Source organism: Caretta caretta, chromosome 11, assembly GCF_965140235.1.
Source record: "Caretta caretta isolate rCarCar2 chromosome 11, rCarCar1.hap1, whole genome shotgun sequence".
NCBI lineage: Eukaryota > Metazoa > Chordata > Testudines > Cheloniidae > Caretta > Caretta caretta.
The window spans coordinates 38,150,876-38,168,073 of NC_134216.1; the positions used below are offsets into that span (position 1 = coordinate 38,150,876).

General features: G+C 45.4%; 1 protein-coding gene and 1 long non-coding RNA gene across 4 annotated transcripts in view; one reads left to right on the plus strand and one right to left on the minus strand.

Annotated features, from left to right (window-relative positions):
- LOC142068541 (uncharacterized) overlaps window positions 1–14,625 on the plus strand; it is an 80,272-nt gene extending 65,647 nt beyond the window's left edge. The window contains exon 3 of the long non-coding RNA XR_012664370.1: window positions 14,558–14,625. This is a non-coding gene — a long non-coding RNA (uncharacterized LOC142068541). The remainder of the gene's footprint in view (window positions 1–14,557) is intronic.
- STK39 (serine/threonine kinase 39) overlaps window positions 1–17,198 on the minus strand; it is a 205,852-nt gene that overhangs the window by 88,127 nt on the left and 100,527 nt on the right. The window lies entirely within an intron of this gene.

Sequence of the window (17,198 nt, forward strand, 5' to 3'; positions counted from 1 at the left end):
GGCCCAATGGAAGCCTTCTAGATGTAGCTTCAGGTTTCATGGTCTCTCTACTTGGTCAGTTGGTAGCAAGCCGCTGAGTAAGAGCAGAACAATGGGAACAGTGGAGCCAGGACAACAGTCCTGAACAGTCAGCTGGGAACCCTGTGGACCCAGGTTTGAGACCCATGGAGTCATGATAGAATGATGCACAGAAAGCAGTTTTCTGTACAATAAGAAATGCCAGATATGATAGCTTTTAAAGTTTTCTTTAAAAATAGTAATAATTCTTTGTAGTTATTACTTCCTTAATCAGGTGTAGATATTTAGCCTCAAAGGTTAAAAGGGTAGAGTAGCTCAGAGGTCTACACAACATTTTCTAGGCTCTTACAAAAAGATGACAGTTTGATCCAGGTTTGGTTTTATTTGTATCATTTCTCAGAAGAAACCAAAGTCCAAAGCTAGGTGTGCCCTGCTCTGAAATACAGTATGCATTTGTTTATTTAATCCTACCATGATAATCAACAGGCTGTGACGGGAAGACAAAGAAGTCACTATCATGAGAGGTGCTATTCTGCAACTGGGGGGGGGGGGCGAGGTCATAGAGAAAAAGCAAATTCCCACTCAGACAGGATAGAGGATTTTTGGTTTTGCTTTTTAAATAGATTAAAATCTACATGGAAAGCTAAACTTGCAGAATCCATGTGATGGTGGTTACTCTCCAGTAGCTGCTTACTGCTAGCTGGGGAGCTACACAGCACAAGGTAGACTGCAGGGGATTTTAAAAATATTGGAGTGTGACTATTGCACTCTAACGTCACACCACATGCAGTACCTATTTGGCTTGACAATGAGAAACCAAACCAAAAGAGGTTTTAAACACCAGCTTCCAAAGAACTATGCAATACTATTAATGCAATGCAAAAAAGCTGCTCTGCAACCTATTTTAAATATAGGCTTAGAGTTAGATAAACAAGACAATGCAATTATTATTCTTTAACAGCTGCACTGAAACCTCTGAAATTACACCAGTCAAGCCAAAAATTTATTTTTCAGACATGTTATTTTATTTTCAACATCTATAAGCCTTTAGAGTCTGACACACTCACGCACTACACCTTTTGTGCTTAGCGCAGACACTTACGCCAATATTTTCAGTTGTTCGGAAGACCTCTTCTAATATAGTTATTTCAATGGAGTTTAATGGTGCTGGAAAAGGGCTGAAAGAGAAAGCCTTACTGATGAAGAATGACTGCACTTTAAGTTTTTTAACTGATTGCCTTTTAAGAAGCAATAAATAAATGCCTCAAGAAAAAATATGGTAATCAAAATATGGTGTTCAACTGAATATTTTTTTGAAAGTTGTCTGAAGGCAGCATAAGCGCAAATCTAGGCCAATAGGGATCAGCTGGATGTGAAAGACCACAGAACACATGTTTATGTGAAGGGAAATAGGATCCTCAGCTGCACCAAAAACTCCAAGCCACTGAACAGTAAATCACTTCCAAGGACTGCAACTGTGCAGAAATTCTGCACAAAACATTTTTTATATGCCATGAGAGCTTGACATTTATGTTCTCCGCAACTGGATTTTGAATAACTTGTGTTTGCCAGGATCAAGTGTGGATTCAGTGACTCAATACAAGCTCAGCTTTAGTTTAAACCACAGTCATCTTAATCTGCATACTGTCAACAGGTACCAGTGAACTTGTTTAAGTAGGCTGGAGTGGGGAGAAGGAGGTTAATGGCAAAGCAGTGGGGAGAGAAGGAAAAAAAAAAAAAAGAGAGCCGCACTCTTATTTCCCTCTTTCACACAGCCTTACAACTGGCAATATTACAGACGGGTCGGAACTACGCTAACGGGAAATCGTTGCAATAGGAACATTATCTATCTTGAGATGTATCCTTAACATTGTGCAGCCCTCGCACCTTCTTCAGTTTTCTAGTATTCCTGAATTGGCTCATTCACGTTATACAATTGTACAAATATGCACAAAATACATTTAAATAAGTATATTGAGGCTGATGTGAACATTCAGGCTAGCATTTAACCACTTGCAAATTATGGAAAATGAACATTTACAAGCCAGAACAGCAGAACAAAATTCAAACTATACATCAGCCACAGAGCTTTACCCTGTCTGAAATTGTGGCAGCCAAAAGAACAATTTAGTCATCATACATTTAAGACATTTGATATTTTTCTAAAAGATATGCTCCAGGAATTATTGGGGGTCAGTTTATGGTCTGGGTTATACAGGAGTCAGACTAGATGATCAATGGTCCTTTCTGACCTTGGAATCTATGAATCCAACATACCTTTCTGCTCTTGAAAGTGCCATCTACTGGACCAAATATGTGCAATGGAGAACTCTTTCCTCCAAACTCCGGCCTGGAACAACTGCCAATGCAATCCCACAATCTCTGGGGCTATACTTAGCCACCACTTCAATCCCAAAACTTCCCACTTGTTTCCCAGGAACCGAAAGCAGCCGACTCAGCAGTTAACTCTTCATTTCCCATAGTCAATGCTCACATGTATTACCGTGGCCAGCACTAGGAAGTCCTGTATCAGGTGTGCTGCTGGATAGTCAGAGGAACACATCTGGAATCCGGTTAGCCTCTGATGTGAGTTGAGCAAGACATTCAACTTCACCAAGAGCACAAGCAATAATCAGGTCTCCAAAACTACATCCAAGCAGTGCAGTGGATCGATGGGACAGCCAACAAAGTAGAGAGCAATCAATTGGCTAAAGATGGTACTGAAAAGCCAAGGAAGCCAACGGTGCTTCTGTGAACTCCCTATCTTCCTGTCTCTTTTACAAGGAATTTGACTAGGTGCCGGGGACTGCAGCAAGCACTGAGCCCATAGTCGTGTACACCAACGTGCTGAGCAGAGATGGCACCCATATAACCTCCTCTTGGCCCCCGCAGGCAGAGAGCCAGAGCCTGGGGCTGAAACCAGTAACCAGAAAGTCTATGCTGCCAGAGCAGCTACAGCATGTCCTGTGTCCGTGCTCAGAGGAACTGTTTGGGGGTGCTCTGGGGAGCAGTCCACTGCAGAACAAGCATCAGAGCAAGCGCCAGAGCCACAGATGGAGCCTGGTAAGTTTCTGGTGCCATGTTTATTAATGCACCGATGGAAGGATTTCCTGCTTATGGGCCTATTGAGTTATCAATACAAGCTATCCTCCAAAGCACTTGCAACCCTCTCAGCTTGGTATCATCTGCCAACTTTATAAGTGTACTCTCTTTAGATATGCCATTATCTAAATCACTGATGAAGATATTGAACAGAACCAGACCCAGAACTGTGCCCATTCAATATGCCCTTCCAGCTTGACTGTGAACCACTGATAAACTACTCTCAGGAAACCGTTTTCCAATCAGTAATACACACACATCCTAGATGGAGCTACTATAAGACAGTATCAAAAGCCTTACTAAAAATCAAGATAAACCACATCTATTGCTTTCCCCCAGCCACAAGGTTTGCTGCCCTGACAAAGAAAGCTAGCAGGTTGATTTGACACAATGTGTTCTTGACAAATCCATGCTGTTAGTTTACACCTTATATTCTAGGTATTTGCAAACTGATTGCTTAATTATTTGTTCTATTATCTTTCCAGGTACTGTAGTTAAACTGACTTATCTGTAGTTCCCTGAGTTGTCCTTATTTCCCTGTTTATAGGTAGGCACTATATTTGCCCCTTTTCCAGTCCTCTAGAATCTCTCCCATGACTTCTTGAAGATAATTGCTAATGGCTCATATCTCCTCAGTCAAGCTCCTTGAATAGTCTAGGATATATTTCATCAGGCTTTGGTGACTTGAAGACATCTAACTTGTCTAAGTAATTTTTAACTTGTTCTTTCTCTATTTTAGCCTCTGATCCTACCTCATTTTCACTGACATTCACTATGTTAGATGTCCAATCACCACCAACTTTTTGGTGCAAACGGAAACAAAAACGTCATTTAGCATTTCTGCCATTTCCACATTTTCAATTATTGTTTCTCCTCCCTCATTGCGTAATGGGCCTACCCTGTCCTTGGTCTTCCTCTTGCTTCCAATGTATTTGTAGAATGTTTTTTGTTACCCATTAGGTCTCTAGCAAGTTTAATCTCGTTTTGTGCCTTGGCCATTCTAATTTTGTCCCTACATATGTGTGTTTGTACTTTGACCTAGTTTCCACCTTTTGTAGGACTCTTTTTTGAGTTTCAGATAATTGAAGATTGCTTGGTTAAACCAGGGTGGTCTCTTACCATACTTCTTATCTTTCCTCTGCAGTGGGATAGTTTCCTCTTACGCCCTTAATAAGGTCTCTCCGAAAAACTACCAACTCTCTTGAACTGTTTTTCCCCTTAGACTTGCTCCCCGTGTAAGCTTACCTACTAAACTCCACGAATTTGCTAAAGTCTGCCTTCTTGAACTCCATTATCTTTATTGTGCTGTTTTTCCTCCTACCTATTCCAAAAGATATCTGAAGTCTCCAGTCTGGTGTGTGAATAAAATACAGCCCATTGATAAAGTATCATTTTTGACCTTTAATTAAAGCTGCCCCTTTCATGCAGTGGAACATGTACTTTGAAAAAAATAATATGGTCAGACAATGTGCTCCCTTTTTTTCCCCCCTTCTCCCCCCCCCTTCTTTTCAAGGCCTTCCACCTCCACACAGGGCAAACACACGGCATCAGCAGCCTGGAAGTGTGGGCCAACCTACTGCAAGCAAGGGGAAGGAATCAGATGAGCTGATGGGAGAGCTGCTACATAAAACAAATCAGTATGCAGAATTCCAGAAGGACCAAATGGCATATCAAAATGATACGGATGAAAGATGGGAGGAGAGAAAGAGGCTGCAAAGTGTGAGGAGAATTTGATGGACAAATTCCTGGACCATGACTGCGGGTTGAGGGAGGAAGACAGAGCACAACAAGAGCTGCTTGAGCAGTTACTTGCACTCATCACTACCAGGCTGCAGGCCCCAGTGCCACCTTCAGCTCCTGCCCCACAGCGAGTCCCCTCCACACTATAATGCCCTGCAGGCTATGCATCATTTGGACAACTTGGGGGGTGGCTGGATCATGTCACAGGCAATGAACAATAGCAAATGGAACAGATAAATGTACCCTGTGCATTCATACACTAATACAATCGCAGCCCACACATACAGAATGCATCAGAAAACCCAAGGAGAACAAAGAGAGAAAACAGACACCCAGAAATAGCTGGCCATTTCGTTTGGGAACCCTAACCTTTGACTGTTTTGGAACTGAGTTTACTAGGTTGTAGGTTTTAATGACAGATGGTCTACCTTTCTGGTTCGTACATTAGTATGTAAATAACTGGGTGCAAGGCTACATATAATAAAGTTTGCTATTGTCATATTAGAGGTGGCACAGACTTTAATGAATGTCACTACACGTCCATTCTCAGTAACCAATCACAATACAAATTTACAAACTGTCTTCACAATAATCCATAAACTGAGTTGCAGTCCATGGCCAGTATTGATGAAAAGTGTTGATGTTATGCATTTTATGAAAATGTTTACAAAATTCACAATATCTAATACAACACATTGACAAATATCTTCCCACAGTTGCCCCATACCCTACATAACACAACCTCAAATACCATTTCATTGCTCTTCATGCATGGGACCATGCAAACTCATTATGTAGGAGCACAAAGCATCCCAGATTTCTGTTGCGCATGTGGATCCAGCCCTAGTCATGACAAGTGCCCAGTCTGGCGGTACATTGCGTATCTGTTCAGAAATCCAGCAGTGTCTTGAATCCACTCCTGGTAAAAATGTTCCCCCATGTTCTCGCAGACGTGGTGCAGAATATAAGAAGCCACAATAATGTGGACTGCATTGATGACACTGACATCTAAATGATTTAGAAGGCTGTGACAAGAGGATTTCAATCTGCCAAATGCACATTCCACCACCATCTTACAGCTACTGTGTAGCTGAACCTCTTCTGCCAGGTTCTCTGAAATCACGATACGGTTTCATAGCCATGGCAATGAGGGGTAAGCGGCATCCTCTAGGACAACAGTGGGGACAGTGACTCCCTTTATAAAAGGGTCATTGGGTGGAAATAATGTCCCAGCTTCTCCATGAAGCTAAAGTCTCAATCTCTGGAATACCCTGGCATCATGCACCCTGCCAATGCATCCCATGTTTGTGGCTATGAATCTGCCCTTGTGGTAGCTTAACGATTTATGTATTCACGTGCTCCTTGTGGAGGGCAAACTACAGGCACGAGTCCCATCAATGGCCCCAGCGCAGTTTGGAAAGCCCAGTCTCTCAGATCCAGCAATAATTTCAGGAACTTTTGCTATGACCACCATCTCTGGGTGCATCACAGTCCTGATCATCTCACAAACCTTGGCCACAATCAATCCCACAGTTGATTTGCCAACTCCAAATTGATTAGCCATGGACCTGTAGCAGTCTGGGGTAGCCAGCTTCCAGATGGCTATATTGACCTGCTGCTGGACTGGCACACACCCTCAGGCGGGTGCCTTGATGCTGGAGGTTAGGGGCAAGTGATACAGCCTGCAGAAACATCTGCTTCTTCGTGGAAAAATTCTGGACCCACAGTTGGTCATGCCAGCTCTGCATAATGATGCAAGCCCACCAGTCTGTGCTTATGGCCCCACTCTAGAAGCACTGGTCTACACAGGGAGAACATGCAGCTAAGACAACAGGCACGAGCAGCATCAGCTGGGGGACAGCTCACATCTCAGCCATCCCCTCCAAGAAGCGTCTTCGGCAATTCAAAAACTGCCACTGACTCGTCCACCAGAGTCTCTCAGATGTGCCACCCGTTTCCCAAAACAGGACTGAAAGAACGAGGTTCTTCCACTGGGTTGAAGAACGTTTTGATGGTTCTGCTTACTAGGAGCATGTGGACACAAAACGGATCAGCTGGATGCGTTGGCATGCTAAAACCACCCAAACACTTCTGGTCAACATCAACCAGATGGACAGATGAGTTCTCCCACCACCCACTATGAAACACACCCTAAAGCGGCTACAGTTGATGAAGATGGTAGGAACCTTGGGATACAACAGTATATGCCCACAGAAGCTGAAGTTGTGATTCAGGTCTGCATAGAGCACCCTGGACACGTCAGCACAGTTGTGAGGCCCAAGTTTCCTATTCAGCGTGGCTGCTCATGCATGACTTTGGAAACTCTGTGACCTGCATCTGCAAACTCAAAGACCCGGGCTTAGTATGCTGTGTAGACCTATCCCAAATGGGCAGAGAAGTGTGTGGTTTGGGATCACACTATATAACTTAATTTAGAAGTCTACCGTCAGAATGTGCTATACAGAGAGAGAATGTTATAATCTCCTGTTTGCCCCCCATTAATGTAGCATCTCAGCAGCTCATACTCTAATGTATTTCTCCTCATCACACCTCTGTACGATAAAAAAAAGTAGTATTCTCTCCATTTTACAGATGGGGAATGGAGGCACTAACAGAATAAGTGACTTTCCCATGGTCAGATATGATCTATGGGGGAGCAGAGAAGTGAACTCAGATCTCTCAAGTCCTCTCTAAAGGATCATGGAAAATTATTTAAATATGTATAAAAACCTAATAATTTATATGTCTGTATTGGGTTTAGTCATAACATGCAGTATTAACAGTTTGCCCTCATGAAAGGTTGGTATATCTCAGAGTAACATTACTTAGACTGAGGGAAAGAGGAACAGCAAAAAGAAGAAGAGATTCCAATTTGGGTTCTATTGTCTTCAAAGAATAAAGGCCTTTTGCAGTACAGGAGGCAAACTGATTTGTAACTTCAGCTAATAAAGAAAACAATGAGACCCTTCAGTCTTACAAAGACAAATTAACATGTATTAGGAAACATGTTTCACATGAATCAGAAGAGTGTGCAGGGGATAAAAATGAATTTGAATGGCTGGCATTTAAACTGTACCCAGCACAAAAGCAGCTCAGCACATTGTACTCTGCAACCGAAAGCAGTCTGTGGGAGAGGAAAAAAGATTAACAAGCTGCTGCCAACATCATCACAGCTGCGGAAGGAAGGAAGACAATATGAATGTCAGCTGGAACTGAGAATGCTTGGACAAATTAGGGAATGAAAAAAATCATGACTATGGACAAAAAAATATTAAAAGTCAAATTATCCAAAGGAACAACTACAACAAGTTTCTGCGGGGATTGGCCCTCCTGTGCATGCTTTTGGTAGCCAAAGGTAAAGTAGGTTTCAGAGTAACAGCCGTGTTAGTCTGTATTCGCAAAAAGAAAAGGAGTACTTGTGGCACCTTAGAGACTAACCAATTTATTTGAGCATGAGCTTCATGCTCAAATAAATTGGTTAGTCTCTAAGGTGCCACAAGTACTCCTTTTCTTTTTGCAAAGGTAAAGTACTTATTCTAACAATATACACAAGGTTTATAAATTAAAAGATTTAAAAATTAAAAAGAGGTGACAGCAAATAATTTTTATAAAAACAATTTAATAAACTCAAAGGATTAATATGCCCAATATGCAGAGATCCACATAAAGCATTCAGGCAAATGAGATTGCACACAAAGATAAACAAGGACTGCATGCAAAGAGCAATACTACTATCTTTGGAACTTGCCAGAAGCTAACCCCACCAAATGAGGCTGTAACCCAAACCCACCTAAATAATGCAGCAAGAATTCCAGTGTCATAAAATGAAAGCTGCACACAAACTACAGAGACCTGGTGATAGGTAGAATATTAGCACAAGAGATAGTCACAATACTTAATTTTCACTAAGCAGTCTTCTAAGGCTAGATAGAACCGCAGTATGTAGATCTTTATTAACAGGGGGTCTGATTTTTGATTTTCTAAAAAAAATGGGGGGAGGGGGAGGAGAGCACTTCCTCAATAAGTTCTTTGCACACTTACTACGAATAGCTATCCAAACCGGTCATAAAAATAAATCTCTTTTAAACACATTTATAGTCTTTAATTTAGATTTCTGTTTATAAGATACATATGGAAATATGGAAAACTAGAGTATACATACAGTAAAGTAAGTAAAAATACATTGACTTTTGCATAATTTAAATGTGATGTGACATGATCAAAGTCACATTATGAACAGAAGTCATTCTGGTACTGAAAAAAATACCATGCATCTTGTACTGCCAATCACAGAAGGGTAGGTTTAGCATATCTTTGTTTTTGTTTTCTTTTAAAGAGGGTTTTAGGTGCTCAGCAAGCAAGTTAAAGGATCTATCATTAAATTAAGAGAGCTGGCACTCACTGTGTGCATCATAAACTACATCATCAGGCACTTATTTCTGCTTCCTCAGGATACATACGCTACATAGGAACATAAAAGATTTGCCATACAGGCTGGTCTGCGGTTGTGACACAGAGGTCCATTAGCGGTTCACTACTCTGTGTCAGTAACTCGTCCGGCCTGACACATTCACTACACCTAATGCATTATGGTCATCATCTGTATAATATACAAACAGCTAACACCCAAAAATTCTTGTGAGAGATATATACACGGGGTGTGTACACAGAGTTACGGATACGTGCTTGAATTATATTCTTAAAATGTGTTTGGCAAGGAACACATAAGCAGTCTGCCTTAGACAATGGAATGTGTATTTGCTTGTCTGACCAGCATGGTTGTCAGGCAGATACAATGAGGGGACATGAAGTAAAAAAGCCATCCAAGTAGCAAATGAGGGAGACAGACTGTGGATTATATAGACAGTGGGTCTGAACATCAAACGATAAGCAGTTGAACCAATTGATTGTGTACAGTAATACTGTACTATAAAAGTACATTGAGTAAGGTCTTTATGAAAGTCTGGGACACACTGGTGATTACTATCATTGTGAAATGTATGTATTAATGTTAGGTGAGGCATTCTAGTCTAGTAAGTCTTTGTATACACCCCATACATACATCACACAAGAATTTTCAGGACCAGCATGATAGAACTTTGTATAAGATATCTTACATGACACCTTTTAGATACTACACCTAACACACTGTTGATATAATCTGTATGTCAGGACAAGTGTTACTAACACAGTAATGAACCATCAAGGGGCCTCTGTCACACTGTAGCATTCATGCAGGGTTCATGCACTTGGCAACATTCAGGGCACACCCAGAGTGTTGTGTAGGAGCAGTGCACACACGGCTCCTCTCAAGGGCATGAACTTTGGAATCTCGCCCAGATGACATGAACCGTGGGAAGCCTCCCAGGACTGGGCTCAAGGCCCAAGAGCAAGGAATGCGGTAGATAGATATTGGTAAAAAACAATATTAAACAAAACCAGTGTATTCCTTTTATCTGTTGGAGTATGTAATGCGCGGGGGAAGAGAAAGAATAAAAGAGAGGGTGAAAAGCTGACAGGAGACGAGCCCGTCGGCAGACCAGCCTGCTTGCTTGCTTAAAGCCTTGTTCTGTCTTGTATTTGAACCGCAACAACTGGCGCCCAAACATGGGCCCTCAGCACTCACCTCGCCCAGCAAGGGTTTCAGACGTGTCACTCATCCGCTTCGCGGATCCCGGTGAGTATTTTTAGTTGTGGTAAGCATGGGAAGCTCCCTCTCTGCTTTGCAAGTGCAACATCGCAATGAGCTACAGTATTTGCTGCGTAAGGCTCAGCATGATTGCCCCACTCGAGAACTCACTCTCCTGCTACAGGAGGTGAGTGCCCAATGCCCGTGGTACCCTGAAGCCGGAACCCTTAAGCTAGCGGACTGGGAGCGGTTGGGCCAGACATTGCACAAAGAGCCTTGGGCGCCCGTGCAGGCTTTACATGCCTGGCACCTCTGCCGCGACGCGATACAGCGTGTCACCTCGGAAAGGCCCTCCCTCGCACCAATAGAGAGGCTGGTGATCTCGCCACTCCCATCCGCTCCTGCAGCCATCCCCCCTCCTGGCGATGTGACACAGCGTGTCGCCTCGGAAAGACCCTCTCCCGCGCCAATAGAGGGGCTGCCGATCTCACCACCCCCGTCCGCTCCTGCAGCCATCCCTCCCCCTGCTTCGCCCACAGTGCCTCAATTACTGCCGCCTTCTTTGTCTTCCCCTCTGGAGCCAGTGAGTGGTCTCCGGGGTCCCCCTAGGGGGTCCTCAGCATCTGCTCAGGGGCTCTCGCTGGTGCAACAAATGGTTCACGCAGCGAAGACTCGCCCAGATCTTACAGCAGAGGAATTAGCTGATCTAGTCTCAGTTTGCCTGGTGACCTGGCAGGATGATGGCCAAGGCAACCAGCTTACAAACTGGGTCAGTTTGCCTTACTTGGTGATCAGAGAGGTAAAGAAAGCGATTCGCAAGTTCGGCCTCACTAGCACGTATGTACGTGGTCTCCTTAAAGGGCTAGGTACTGGGTACACCCTGGTCCCTGAAGATTGGAAGGCGCTGTTGCGCATGATGCTGACACCCGGTCAGTATGCTATTTGGCTTAGTGAGTATCGGCAGATGGCGGAACGCCAAGCCCAGGTATATATAGCGCAAGGTGTCACTTATGAGTAGTTAGCAGGGGAGGCCCGTTTGCCACCATTCAGATGCAGTTTCAACTCCAGGAGGCCGTCTTCCCCATTATTTCTGCCTGCACCCAGCATGCTTTCCGGAAGGTCCCGGATTCAGGCAAGCCTACCAAAAGCTTTGCCAGTATCCGTCAGGGTGCATCAGAGTCCTTTATGGATTTTACCAACAGATTGCAGGAGGCTATCCTCCAACAGGTGGATAACCCTGCGGCAGCTCAGGAGATTCTGTTAAAAATGGTGGTTGAAAATGCGAATGAGGATTGCCGCCGTGCTCTCCAGGCGGCACAAGCTGCTGGCGTTCTAGAGCTGTCGGACATGCTGCGGGCGTGCCAAAACATCGGCACACAAGCACATAAAGCTGGGGTTCTGGCCGCCGCCCTGCGGAAAAGCAGGAAGGAGGGGAAGCGTTGTTATCACTGTGGTAAGGAGGGTCACTTTCAGCGGGAGTGCCGCTCATCGACGGCGCCCGCCCGCCCCTCAAAGAAGTGCCCCAAGTGTCGGAAGGGCTATCACTGGGCTAATCGGTGTCGTAACGGGTCGGGAAACCGCACAACGGGTCCCCCCCGAACCCAGGACCAAACAGGGGTGTTCCCCACTCAGACAACTGTTCCTCTGCCTTACAATCCATAGACTCCATGAGGGCGGCGACTGCCGGAAGTGCAGGGTTTGATTTGATTATGCAGGAGGATGCTGATTTTCAGTTGCCGGGGGAGGTTTGCGCCATACCTACACAGGTGACGGGACCTCTCCCTGCCAGATTTGTGGGTCTGGTTCTCCCTCGCTCACACGCTGGGAAACAGGGTTTTTTTTTGTCATCCCAGGGGTCACTGATGCCGATTACACCAGTGTTATTAAGGTTCAGGTGTGGACCCATCTTCCGCAGTCGCTCCTGTGTGGACGGTCAATTGCACAATTGATTTTAGTCCCCTATCAGGTGCCAGCCGCAGAGGATCGAGCCCGGGGCGGAGGCGGCTTTGGATCGACGCTGTCTCAGTCGCCGCCTCACGACACATCCTCTCAACTTGTTGCTCTAACAATGTCGCTCCACCCCCTTGAAACCTCAGTTAACACTTCTTTTAAATAATTTTCCTTTTACAGGACTGGTGGACACTGGAGCTGACGTTACGGTGATTTGTGATCAGGACTGGCCTGTCAGTTGGCCAACAGTTCCTTCTAAAGAGTTGTAGGGGACAGGGGTAGCAAACCCGGGCGCCAAAGTTTGTCTTGGGTCACGGTATCTAAACCAGGAGGCCGTGCCCTTGCTACAATCCGCCCTTTTGTGCTCCCTGTCCACCTCAATATTTGGGGCCGTGACTTACTTGTAAAGCTGGACACCACCCTCGATATTAATATATAATGACCCAAAACCCTCCCCCACCCACCTTGCCCTCCGCATTACCACTGGAATGGCAATTCTTAGAGCCCGTATGGATTGACCAGTGGCCCCTCCCCCTAGAAAAGCTGAAAGCGCTTCATTCGCTTGTACAACAACATTTGCATGCACAGCGCTTGGAGAGCTCCATTAGTCTTTGGAACACCCCGGTGTTCGTTATTAAGAAAAAATCTGGTGCATGATTTAAGGGAAATAAATAAACGCATCCAACCCATGGGCCCCTTGCAGTTTGGGTTGCCAAACCCGAATTTAATTCCTCAAACCAATCAGCTTTGTGTGTTAGATTTAAAAGATTGTTTTTTCACAATCCCTCTTTGCCCACAAGATCGCGAAAAATTCGCGTTTACGGTGCCAGAATATAATAATCAGCAACCCTCTCAAAGGTATCAGCGGAAGGTCTTGCCCCAGGGAATGCAAAATAGTCCAACCTTGTATCAATTTTTTGTGGATCGGACCCTCACCCCTTTTCGTGCCCGATACCCCACACTAAAGGTCTACCGTTATATGGACGATATTTTGCTTAGTGGTCCCCAGGTTACAGCACAACAGCTTGAATATTTGTCCCAGATTCTCGGCCAAAATGGCCTGTTAGTGGCACCAGAAAAAATCCAACGCTCTTATCCCTACCAATATCTCAGGAATAAGGTTTTACAAACCTATGCTGCCCCCGTTCGCCCGGAAGTGGTTCTACCCCAACCCCTAACCCTCGTTAAATTACAACAAATTTTGGGTCATTTAAATTGGATTCGACCCTACTTCTGTCTCCCCACATCGATACTGCAGCCGTTGTTCGAGCTCCTACGTGGAGCTCGGGCACCGGGCGCAGTTATTGCCATCACTGAGGAGCACATTGCCTGCATTCGACAGATCAATGCAGTGTTGAGTCAGCAGTTTGTGGATAGACTCACTGAGGTTCGTCCCCTGCGGTTAGTTCTCCTTGCCACCCCTCATATGCCTACTGCGGCTCTGTTTGTACCTCGTACAGACACAGCCGTCTCTATTATAGAGTGGATATATTTGTCTTCCACTCCTCCCCGGAACATTTATCCTTATTTAGACGCCCTGTCCGACCTTGTTCGTAAAGCCCGCCACCGTGCAGTGCAACTCACGGGCACTGATTTAGTTGTCATTGTTTTCCCCTTATCACGTAGTGAATTTGATTCCTTGTACCACACCTCCTTGGTCTAGCAGGTTGCTCTTTGTGATTATGTGGGAGAGATTTCTTATAATCCCCCAAAAGATCCTTGGTTGGTGATCACACAAAAGGTGCCACTAATCGTACATCGTCTTAGCCGCTCTTGACCTATTGTTTCAGCTATCACTCTTTTTACTGATGGCTCTCCACATTGCGGTGTTGTCACCTATCAATTAGGTGACCCCCCTTGTTGGCATTCTCGTTTTATGCTGCCTCAGCGTTCTGCGCAGCGCTCAGAACTGGCTGCTGTTATTTTGGCCTTTCAACTTTTTGCTGATTGTCCCTTTAATTTGATTGTGGACACGCATTATGTTTATCAGGTAATTGATCATTTACCCCTTGCCCTCATTACCCCTCAGGTCGATGCGGACCTTCTTCACCTGTTTTTGTCCTTACAGTATCTCATCACCACTCGTAATTTTCCTTATTTTGTTGCTCATATTTGCAGTCATACCCTTCTGCCTGGGCTACTCACTGAAGGCAATGCGTGCGCTGATCGCGCGTTACGTGGTCAGGTAAATTCTCTCTTTTCTGACCCCATCGAAAGCCATTCCTTTTTTCATCAGTCTGCCTCTGTTTTGGCCCAACAGTTTCACATTCCTGCTGATCATGCACGTTCTATTGTTAGTTTCTGCCCCCACTGTGCCGCTGCTGCCCCTACCTTTTCTTATGCTGTTAACCCTAGAGGTACCACAGCGAATCAGCTGTGGCAAATGGATGTCACTCACGTGCCACAATTCCGCCCCTATTCGTTTTTACATGTTTCCATTGATACCTATTCAGGATTCCTCTGGGCAACCCCACAGCATGGGGAAGCCACTCCCAAAGTTATTCACCACTTGCTAGACTGTTTTGCTGTTATGGGTCGCCCGAGCCAGATAAAAACGGATAATGCCCCAGCCTATTGCTCCACAGCCCTCTCCACCTTTTGTGCCCAATGGGACGTCCGTCTCAAACACGGGATCCCTTATAATTCCACAGGCCAAGCTACTGTTGAACGTGCAAATCGCACGCTAAAAACCTTGCTTGATAAACAATTAAAACAAGGGGAGCTGCGTCTCCGAACCTTAGGAGACATTCAGCAACAATTGCATATCCTTTTGTTTACTTTAAATAATTTAACACTGAATACAGATCAGCAGACCCCCGCGGATTGGCATTTTCATAAGTCCGAGGTACTGGAAAGACCGCGTGTCTATTACCGTCAGCTGCCCGATCCGCAATGGTTGGGCCCAGTACCTTTAATTACTTGGGGTCGGGGATATGCTGCTGTCTCTCTCCCTGCAGGACCATTGTGGGTTCCGGCCCGTTGTGTGCGACCGGCACTGAAACAGCATGGCGTGGCACCAGGGGCTGTCGAACCCCATACCGGAGTTTCAGCTGACCTTGGAGGAGAACACGGTGCCTCCCGGGTCAACAATAGCGGGACGGAGACGGAGGAGACGTAGCGTCCCAAGCCAGCCCGTGACATGGGGAGCAGTGAAAGCATTGGTCACCGCGGCTCAAAGACTGGAAGCAAACCAACAGCCAGAGACTCCGGAGACTCTGTTTGTGGCCATTCTCGCCCAAATCACTGCTAATTCTGTATTGATTGTGTGCCTTATGTGCCTGCTATTTCCTGTAGGGGTTGACTCGGGAGCGCCTCCTCCGTTATGGGCCCGAATGACATATAACCTATGGGAAAGATTGGCTTCAATAGCAAATGTTACCCACTTTTGTTTATCTGATTTTGTAGCAGCTGAAGAATTGTTAGGTACGTGCCTTATTCCAGTATGTCATCACCCTGAGGAAACAGGGAATGAGACGATGCTCGCTGCTTACGCGAACCTCTCTTCCCAGTACTCTAGCATGGCTAATTGGGGCCTGGCCAATTACACTTTACCTTCTTGGGCTTATTTTTTGCTGTTGCTGTGTGCAATGTATTTCCTTTTTGTTAAGGCTTTGTCGAGACCCGCCCTGGCAGGCTCCACGAGTTATGACCTTGTCTGTCCGGGAGTTAATTGGCTTGCAAAAGCAAATTGATGGCTACTATGAGATGGCAGAGCACAAATAAACAAAAAAGGAGGGGATGTAGCATTCATGCAGGGTTCATGCACTTGGCAACATTCAAGGCACACCCAGAGTGTTGTGTAGGAGCAGTGCACACACGGCTCCTCTCAAGGGCACGAACCTTGGAATCTCTCCCAGATGACATGAACCGTGGGAAGCCTCCCAGGACTGGGCTCAAGGCCTGAGAGCAAGGAATGCGGTAGATAGATATTGGTAAAATAAGAATATTAAACAAAGCCAGTGTATTCCTTTTATCTGTTGGAGTATGTAATGCGTGGGGGGAGAGAAAGAATAAAAGAGGGTGGAAAGCTGACAGGAGATGAGCCCGTCGGCAGACCAGCCTGCTTGCTTGCTTAAAGCCTTGTTCTGTCTTGTATTTGAACCGCAACAGTCACATTTCCCGCCCCTCACATTGACACAGTACCCATCTGGGTCACCCAAGCCAATAACCGAAGTGCCAGAACCCTAGACCTGAGAAACCAGATCTCTTACCACCCTGCGTCTGCCCTGCTCCCAGTGGAGTTCTGGCCCATAGCTATCCATAGCTGTGCCAGCCTCTCTCCATACACAATTTTTTGGACCACAGTACCTTCCAGCTGTGGCTCAGTTTCCCTACATTTCCCCCTCTGCTTTGCTAGCTGTGCTAGGGTCTCACTGCTCCTAGCAAACCCTGGCCACAGCCCCACTCAACTGACTCAGTTTCCCCAGTGAGGGTTTACCTCCTCGACCACGGAGTCTGGCTATTGCAATCTTGTACGTGAGCCCTCAGGCTCAACCTTGTTACATTATTACAGAAAACACACCAAGAAAAGACATTTCCTACATTTCCACAGTCAGAAACCAGAATAACCTTTAGTGTCCATAATGACTCATGCTACAGGCAGAACAATGGGGTCGATCACACCCACATCTGTTTGTCTGCTAGCCTCTGATCAGGTGGCACCATTATGTACTTCCTCCTGGGTCCCATGGGTACGACTTAACCCTCTTCTGTTCGAGCTGGCTGCATCAGATTGCTCCAGCACTATCACCACGCTCTG